The 8,945-nt window shown below is 37.9% G+C and overlaps 1 pseudogene; it reads right to left on the minus strand.

The window, feature by feature from the left end:
* Nucleotides 1-1,156: 1,156 nt before the first annotated feature.
* On the minus strand, nt 1,157-1,596 carry LOC115306508 (annotated as a pseudogene).
* Nucleotides 1,597-8,945: the final 7,349 nt, after the last annotated feature.

The raw sequence follows: 8,945 nt of genomic DNA on the forward strand, positions 1-8,945 counted from the left end.
AGGTTGGAGGGACCTTTTAATAGTGAATCTTTGGGATAGAGGAAAAATTAAAAATAGTCCTATACTGCATTTCACATCTCTTAAAAATAGGAAGTGTTTTAGCAGCTTTAAAACCTTTACAGTTATATAAAACTTCTTACACCAGGATTTACTTTGAAATCTAGTTTACCAGCAGATCAATGATACATACACTGGCACTTCAGCACAAGGGCAAACTTTAAAAAACCACATTGTTTTGGACCTTTAAAATCAGGCCATAGCATAAAAAACAAGAGTCATGGTCTTACATTCAGCAAATTCATACTAAAATATTCTATTTTTTATAGGATAAATGCCAACAAAATTTTACATATGCTACAAGTTTATTACATATATTTACATGGCTCTTTCCTAGGTACTTAAAACTTTCACATTATATAGTTCCCCACGTAAGTTTTGCAGGGATCATTTTTGAGACCAGATCACTGTCAGAATAGCTTATGCAGTGCTAGAATACAAAAATGTATTTTGAAAGCTACTCAGTGACCACCAAATACTGTTTCTATAAACTGGTTTGGGTACGTTCATTGGCAGACGCTTAGCCACTGCATGAAGGAACCGGCCCTCGGGGTATACCGCCTCCTCCTCAGTTTGGTAGCTGCTTAGTGCCCTTTGTACATTCATGGTTTACTAAATCCAACCATTCTCAAAGAAAAATTCACATTTTCTTTTTGGCAGTGCATCAGGTTGTTGGCATATTACTGGTCTGGGTCTTTCTAGGACTTGAAACTTTCAAACATTCAACTATTCAGTCCCTGTGTGTGTTAACTAGAGGTTTATAATCAGATTCACTAGCTTTCAACACGTCAATCTACTGATCCACAAATAATAATCTTAAATTAGTATCTTCGCCCAACAAACAATAGGAAAAGTTGATTACCATTCCCCAAATCTAAACTTAAAACCACTTAAGTTCCTCAAGTGAGAACAGTATCAAGTACTATTATGAATAATTCCATTATTTTAAGTTGCACTGATACGACCATTACATGACAGTGCGCACAACATCTAAAACAAGGGGAGGGCTAATTAGATTTTCTATGTTAATTAGCAATTTTACACAAATAGATGAATTCCCTAGTGAATTTAGTAAACGACTGACAACTACCCTCAAATATAACTAAACAGTATTTTATCTTATACCTGCACTTTAAGTAAGGTTTTAAGTTGAAATGTCATGATTTCCTTATCGGAAGGATTAAAGGAAGCTGGAACCCAGTGGCTGGGTGGTTTAGGAGGAACACTTGGCGATGGCGGCTCACTAAACTTGGCTCCAGCATAGTTCTGATTAGTTTGAGACTTACAAAGCAAGCTAGGACTTGATAAGCTAGAGTTCCAGTTTTGATTATTTGGGAAAGTTTTGTTCTTCCCCCCGTTTTGCATGGCCTGCCGTGCAGCTGCTGGTGAGGTGTAAGTATGTCCCCTTTCTTTTTTCTTATGAACAATCTTCATCTGGGAATTCTGATCCTTGGTCTTCTGTCTATTAAGCTGTGGCTGGTTCTTACTAACCTTTCTCGATTGAGGGGCTGGAATGTTCTACCTCTCTCCGCCGCCCATCTTCAGCTTCTTGTCACCTTTCAGTCTGCTTTTCGGATTGCAGGATTTCCACCACCTGTCCCCTCCCTTGCTGCCAAGCCCAGGATAACAGATGTTGCTTTCGACCGGATCCTTTCCTTTGTCTCAATACAGAAGTTTTCATGGGCCGATCTGCCGAGTTCAGCCTGGGAGCTGAGGCCAACATCTGAGTCTCCTCAGCACACAAGTAAGAGAGAAGTCCTAGCGACTTCAAGCTCAGAAGTGCAGCGGCGGCGGCCCTTGCTCGGTGTCAAAGCCCCCCTCCCCTTCCAGGGAGAGACGAGGCACGGAACGAACAAATTCCACCGGCACCGATGAACTAGCTGTTGACCGCCTCTGCTTCCCGACCCCTAATGTTTATTTTTGAGAGAGAAACAGTGTGCAAATTGGAGAGGGGCAGAGAGAGAGAGAGAGGGAGACACAGAATCTAAAGCAGACGCCAGGCTCTGAGCTGTCAGCACAGAGCCCTATGCAAGGCTTGATTTATGAACCGTGAGATCATGATCTGAGCTGAAGTCAGATGCTTAACTGACTGAGCTACCCAAGTATCCCGGTATACAACTTTTTAAATGCAAGGAACTACATTCACACCATTTAAGAATACACTAATGTATTTCCAAGGATATTAGTATTTGATGCATATCACCAATAATATATATTCTATGTCTAAACAAATATATGGCTTTTGTATCTATATGTATAAGATTTTTAGAAAATATATTTATTTTCAACTCTATGTGTTGTTGTTATTTTTCTAACACAGTCATTCACAGAGGAAAGACGTTCCTTAAGTGCTTAACTCGCAGACTCCAATTAATGGGATAATTCAGCTTAAAAAATGAGTGGCCTTGATTACACGCCCGGCACCATCCTAGGTGCTGCTCCACCTAAGTTCTCATGATTCATTATTTTTTTAATCTTTCAGTGAAAATAAACATTCAATAAAGTTTTTACTACTCTACTTTAGTATAGATAATTACACTTGCCATGGTCTCTTAATTTTTCATTTCAAATCATCTAAAGCCCTAGAATCATAGTATCTTTAAAGCTGAAAAAGATAATCTTTTTTGGTTTCCCAATATAGCATTATATCTCTTTTCCTTAGCTATTTTTAAAAATTTTTAAACATTTATTTATTTTTGAGAGACAGAGAGAGGCAGAGCATGAGTAGGGGAGGAGCAGAGAGAGGGCGACACAGAATCTGAAGCAGGCTCCAGGGTCTGAGCTGTCAGCACAGTGGCCAAAGTGGGGCTCAAACTCATGACAGTGAGATCATGACCTGAGCTGACGCCAAACGCTTAACCACCTGGGCCACCCCAGGTGCCCCTCTTTTCCTTAACTATTGTCTTACGGTCTTATTTTATTTTTTATTTTTATTTAATATTTGCTTGTTTTTGAGAGAGAGATAGAGCACGAGTGAGGGAGTAGCACAGAGAGAGGGAGACACAGTATCAAGACAGGCTCCAGGCTCTGAGCTGTCAGCACAGAGTCCAACACGGGGCTTGAACACATGAATCGCGAGATCATGACCTGAGCCGTAGTTGGATGCTTAACTGACTGAGCCACCCAGGCGCCCCGTCTTATGATTTTAAAATTCATTGTACCAAAGAGATCACTCCAAAAGTGCTCCTCTTCCATCAGGCCTGCGTACTTTATGTTCTTCACTGGTTTCTGTGTTTCTGAATATCCATGAGCTGCTCTATGAGTTGTTATTTATGACATAGGGAAGCTGGGGGCGGGGTGCCATTTTAGACCGGCTTCATTTCTGCTGTGTTTCTGCTAGGCCCTACTCACTCGTGTTCTTTATTTTACCTTGCCTCTGCGTAAAACCCAAAGAAGCTATGTTTCCACTCCAAAAAGGAAGCATGGAAGTTCAAAGCTCATCATTCTCTGCATTTTGTCCTAGGCCCCCAAACAACACAATGCACGGAAATGATAATGATGATTAATGTGGGGTTTAGAAAAATCAGAATGAAAGAAAAATTTCCCTTCTATATTCCAGGATCTTTCTTTGAGAATCATCATCTCCTCCATACAAAAACACAATGTAAAGTCTTGGTTTCCTATGCTTCAGGCTACACATGCTTCCATCTTTATCATTTGTAAAATTTACTATGAAAATTTATATTTTGATATATACTATTATATATAGTGTATATGTAAAATGTATATGTAATGCATTAAATTCATATATATAAATTAATATAATATTAATATATTAACATAGAAGTAATATATTATTAATATAATGGTGTATATTAATATTTAGATAGAATAAAATTATGTTGATATACAAGTTCAACTAATCTCAGAGAAGAGTTATCCTTCGTAATAATTTCAAGAGAGCTCCTTCCATTGCGAGAGGTTTCTGTAAACTAAAATGTTATTCTTTATATTTCTCTAGATTGTTTCTAAGTAACATAGAGCATTCTGAGTGCTCCCTGGTGGACTCACTCAGCCTACTTAATCTTTCTTTCATGTGATTGCCTCAAGTTGCCCCTTTTTCCCAATTCTTCTAGTGACTTTTTTTTTCTAAAAGGCATGGTGAGTCCCTTCACCATGGCAACAGTTCTCTTCTGGATTAAAAAAAATAATTATTCATATGAAGTCTGAACATAATTCTTTGGAGGTATTAAATGGAATTTACACCATACTTGCTACATGAATGAAACCTCTTCAAGATAATAGACTACCTCTACTAGTAGTATTTCATTTGGAGATTAACATGCAACTGCAGTTGAGGTAAAACTGTCCTTTCTTGAAAGGATTTTGCATGAACAAATTGAGGAATAATTTAGAACAAGAAGCCCCTTATTTTGCTTCTAAAATCTTAAACAGTGTGTTTGTCTAATCATTGTATTGCATTCCTTTTCTCCAGAACATGTCAGGCAGCTGACTGAAATGTAATGCTGCTGATAAATTTGTTATTAACTATAAACACATCATCTGTCTCAGATAAAAACAAAAGACTTCAAAGGTTTTAGACCATATACCAGATACTGTTCAGATTAATGCCAAAGAATTAATCATAAATTATTCTTGATAAATTCCTTTCCTTGTATTGTATTACCCTGGAATATTGTTTCTACCACCCTATTATATATCATTTATTTAAAAAAACAACACAATAACAATTTTCAGATAAATAAGATTACTTACATGTTAAATATTATTTGTTTAAAGTAAAAAATGGAATTTTTTATACTATACAGATTTGCAATTAGAATTATTTTACCTTCCCTTAATAATATATTTATTGTTCTTCTACATAATATTTGCAAATAGCCAGTGAAGAAATCCAGGGAGGATAAGAATGTAAGGATTATTGGCAGAGTATCTAATATTCAAATTTTGTTGTAAATTCATTTGACTGAGTTTCTTTTCATTCTTCATTGCCAACTAATTTGCATGGCCTATGAGAAAAGCTAAAAGACTTAAACAAATAGTTAAGAATAGCTCGCACATGTTAAGATGAAACTCTTAATCTTTAAAATATCGAACACGTCCACCTTAGAATTTATGTAACCGTGTTCTTTCAAGCTATGAAGGCAGGTAGTCTTATACTATAAAATTTTAAATGTAAGAATGTGCCACCCAGATATAGAATAGAGGACCGTTTCCTTCTCATAAGTTGTTTAGTCTTTATTTGTTACTGGGCTGGCATTACTGACATGTGACACTGGTCATGCCTTCGTTTAAAAAGTCCAAGGCTTCTTAGAAAGAAAAGCCTCTCGTCCATTTTAGTTCCCTAAAGAGTTTATTCCTTCGGGCAAAATAATCATGCTGAGCACCTGTGGTGTGAGTGCTAAAGAAACATCAGGCAGGATCCAGCCACAGCTGTGCTGTAATCACTGAAGTGTGCCCAGTGCATAATGGCACATGAGGTAGGCATTGATCTCTGCCAGTTTATGAGGTCTCTTACAGAATTAGGCAGACTTTTTCACTAAAACCCATGGAGCAGAAATTGCTACTTCTAAGCTAATCCATTTTCAAATTACTATCCAATTGTGACTGATGACCTCACGACAAATCCGCTTATCTACCTCCAACCACTCAACGAGCAAGGGAAAATCAATCGTTATTTCCCTTTATTTTAAACTCTTTGCAAAAAACTGCTCTTCCCATTCTTAGTCACCTTTCGTGCCACTGCAGCTGTGAAGATAAGCATGACAAATGTTAAACGCTGCCTAATTGTCAGTGTTTATTCGGATGGTAAAATGGGAAAGGAAAACATGTGCTTAGTATGATACATGGTTTAAGATACGATTTAAAAATTGCTGCTATAAATTATGGCTAATTTCATGAATTTACTTTAGATAATTTAGTCAGATGGTGGTATACTGATGCCTTGCTAAAAAAAATCCATCCCTACAACACACAACTACTTTTTATTGAAAACCACCAAGCAGATAAAATTTCAAACATTTAAGAGAAGACCCGCTACTCTGAAAATGAAGGCAATGGTCGATTGTTCACTTAATTGAGGAGATTATAATGTAAAACATATGTAGGAGCAGAAAACACACAAATTACAATCAACCGAAACCTATGCCTAATTTCTCCTCGGCAAACTTTATCACAAAAGGTAACATTAGTGACTTTATGATTCACACAATGCGGTGGTTACAAGACTGTGTAAATTTAAAAAGTACAAAAGTGATAATGACTGTATCTCTATATTAGAAAATGAGAATAGGTTGTAATATTCAAAGTCTTTAGACATAATTGAAAAGTCAGTGTTTAGTGTATATTTTGTGTTATTTATACTGTGAAAACTATCTTGCCTAGTTCTCTGAAAGTATTTCATGTAGACCAACCAGCAGAGCCCTAATTGGTAACTATATTAATGTATGTATGGGAATGTTGATTTACATGTTTCTTGAAGCAAATTATATATAAGGAGTAATTTTAAAACGGTTCTAGCAAAACTGTGGAACGTCTGTTTACAAGTGTATTGGACAAAGCAGTAGTTACAAAAATCTTAGCCTTGGCAGGGTGATGGATGAGGCAGAGAAATAATTATTTCCATGTCTATAATTAAAGCACATATTTTTGAATGTTTCCATCTCAAACATAATCAGAATTCAAACATCTGCACCAGTCGCTGCTGTGAAGCTTCATCCTAGTCGCATTACCCGTCGTGCCCCGCGCCACAGATTGACACGATTCGGAGCCCTCATCCCAGCCCTGTTATCTGTTGTGCCCGCGCCGCGGATCCACGTGATTCAGAGCCAAGGGAGCAGCACTTGGGTTTTTTGGATGAATATCTTCTCAAAGGGGTTGGAGCTGCTCTCTCACAATTGCATTTGATTAACGTAAGCGTATCAGGGCTTCCTTCTGAACATCGATCAATGGTGGGTCTTATATTTGGTGTATGGACCAGGGCAAGTCGTTTGTAAAATAAGAAAATACTACCTACCGCAATCTACCTACTAGCAGGGAGATAAATGATAGCAAATTGATTCACAAATTAAGGTAAAAAAAACCCTAACAATTCTATTTTGGCTTAAAATATCTTGTTTTCATGTATATTTATTTATTATTTGAGAGAGAGAGAGAGAGAGAGAGAGATTGAGAGAGAGAGAGAGAGAGAGAGAGAGAGAGAGAGAGAGAGAATCCCAAGCAGGCTCTGCAATGTCAGTACAGAACCCATGTGGCAGGGAGGCTGGATTCCACACACCATGAGGTCATGACCTGAGCTGAGATCATGGCTTAACTGAACAAACCATCAGATGCCTGTGGCTTAAAACATCTTAATTTTAAGAGTAAGTAATATTATCAGTTTTACTTGTACAAATGTATGGGGGAAAGCTACAGGTCTACAACTTACAAAAAACTAATAACACCCAAAATATTTCAAGTGCATTCATTTCATTATTTTCCAGAATATCTCTGTATTTTATTATAATTAATATTTGGAAAACAAAATGGTCATGTGTTCACCTCAACTAGTAGAAATATAAGAAGCTTTTTAAAAAATATTTTTATAATTTTTTATTTATTTTTGAGAGACAGAGAGAGACAGTGTGAGCAGGGGAGGGTCAGAGAGAGAGGGAGATACAGAATCTGAAGACAGGCTCCAGGCTCTGAGCTAGTTGTCAGCACAGAGCCCAACTTGGGCTCGAACCCACAAACCATGATCATGACCTGAGCAGAAGTTGGATGTCCAACTGACTGAGCCACCCAGGTGCCCCTAAGAAGCCTTGTAAGTGGAAAAATTAAAATCAAATTCTTTATATTAACTCTCTTCTTCATGCCCCAGGTTTCTGAGGTCAACAGTAGCTTTTTCTACATCTTTATTCACATTGACAAAAATATATACACCTAAAGATCATACAAAGTTTTATGTTTTATTTAAAGTAGTATACAATATAAACATTGCCTTACAAAAATGCATTTTATCATGAAGCAAACATTATGAACAGCCTCCAGTCAAATGCAAAGGTCTTTTTTTATTCATCTTTATTTTTTTTTTAAATAGTTTATTGTCAAATTGGTTTTCATACAACATCCAGTGCTCTTCCCCACAAGTGCCCTCCTCCATTACCACCACCTCTTTTTCCCCCTCCCCCTCCCCCTTCAATCCTCGGTTCGTTTTCAGTATTCAATAGCCTCTCAGGTTTTGTGTCCCTCTCTCTCCCCAACTCTCTTTCCCTCTTCCCCTCCCCCAGGTCTTCCATTAGGTTTCTCCTGTTCTCCTGTTAGACCTATGAGTGCAAACATATGGTATCTGTCCTTCTCTGCCTGGCTTACTTCGCTCAGCATGACACCTTCAAGGTCCATCCGCTTTCCCACAGATGGCCAGATTTCATTCTTTCTCATTGCCATGTAATACTCCATTGTATATATATGCCACATCTTGATCCACTCAGCAGGTGATGGACATTTAGGCTCTTTCCATGATTTCGCTATTGTTGACAGTGCTGCTATGAATATTGGGTACATGTGCCCCTACACATCAGCACTTCTGTATCCTTTGGGTAAATCCCTAGTAGTGTTATTGCTGTGTCATAGGGGAGTTCTATTGATAGTTTTTTGAGGAACCTCCACACTGTTTTCCAGAGCAGCTGCACCAGTTTACATTCCCACCAACAGTGTAGGAGGGTGCCCGCCTCTCCGCACCCTCGCCAGCATCTATAGTCTCTTGATTTGTTCATTTTAGCCACTCTGACTGGCATGAGGTGGTATCTCAGTATGGTTTTGATTTGAATTTCCCTGATGATGAGTGATGTTGAGCATCGTTTCATGTGCCTGTAGGCCATCTGGATGTCCTCTTTGGAGAAGTGTCTGTTCATGTCTTCTGCCCATTTCTTCACTGGGTTATTTGTTTT

This window comes from Suricata suricatta, chromosome 2, assembly GCF_006229205.1.
Source record: "Suricata suricatta isolate VVHF042 chromosome 2, meerkat_22Aug2017_6uvM2_HiC, whole genome shotgun sequence".
NCBI lineage: Eukaryota > Metazoa > Chordata > Mammalia > Carnivora > Herpestidae > Suricata > Suricata suricatta.